This window comes from Chlorocebus sabaeus, chromosome 20, assembly GCF_047675955.1.
Source record: "Chlorocebus sabaeus isolate Y175 chromosome 20, mChlSab1.0.hap1, whole genome shotgun sequence".
Lineage (NCBI taxonomy): Eukaryota > Metazoa > Chordata > Mammalia > Primates > Cercopithecidae > Chlorocebus > Chlorocebus sabaeus.
In genome coordinates this window covers 13,816,545-13,817,311 of record NC_132923.1, presented here as the reverse complement: position 1 = coordinate 13,817,311, position 767 = coordinate 13,816,545, and the positions used below count along the sequence as shown (strand labels likewise).

Below are 767 nucleotides of genomic sequence, written 5' to 3'. Positions count from 1 at the left end.
TGGAGGCATGTAAATTAATCGTTTAAGCGTATAACGGACTGAATTAGAATTTTATCACACCAGAAGTGGGTTCCTAGGTCTCTGTTTCAGTTTTCCTGTGTTACACAGGTGTAAACCCGCCATTTCAGGAGATACCCTGTTAAGAATCTGGTCGGGAAGGTGGGCTGGCCCTTGACATGGATCAGTCATAAATTAGTGGCTTGGTACTAAGGGAAGATAAAATTTCCCCCATTTATCTAGTGATTGTCAATGCGTGAATGCTTTAAAAGTTGCAATAAGCGTCCCTGGGTGGGCTCGAACCACCAACCTTTCGGTTAACAGCCGAACGCGCTAACCGATTGCGCCACAGAGACAAGGACTGCTAGTTCCAATACGCGATATACGAAGGGCGCACTCACTAAACTTCCTCTGTCCCTTTTATTCTCAGGGCCCGCCGGGCAGGACGACTGAGCAAGGCCTTGGAAAACCAGAGAGATTAGAGCGGTGAGTCGCGCTGGTCACGTTGGACACCTGCGCGTTAGGAGATTTTGGAGCCAGACGGAGAGCCGAATGGCCTTCGCCTGCCCTGCCCCTCTCCTACTTCAGAAGCCCCCAGAAACTCCCCGGTCGGCGACCCAGCCCGAGCCGCCTGAGGTCCCAAGGGAAGCTGAACACCCGGTGGGCTCCCGGGATGGTTCTTCCCGTTCTTTGTGCCGCCTTCACCCAGTGAGGGAGCCTGTGCCCACCCTGCCCAGTCGCTTTCGAGGCCGCTGTGGCGCTTCCGCTGC

At 54.2% G+C, this 767-nt stretch overlaps 1 non-coding gene across 1 annotated transcript; it reads right to left on the bottom strand.

Moving 5' to 3' along the window:
• Window positions 1-279: 279 nt before the first annotated feature.
• TRNAN-GUU (transfer RNA asparagine (anticodon GUU)) lies at window positions 280-353 on the bottom strand. Its single transcript has one exon. It is a non-coding gene; the product is annotated as a tRNA-Asn (tRNA).
• Between the last annotated feature and the right edge of the window lie 414 nt (window positions 354-767).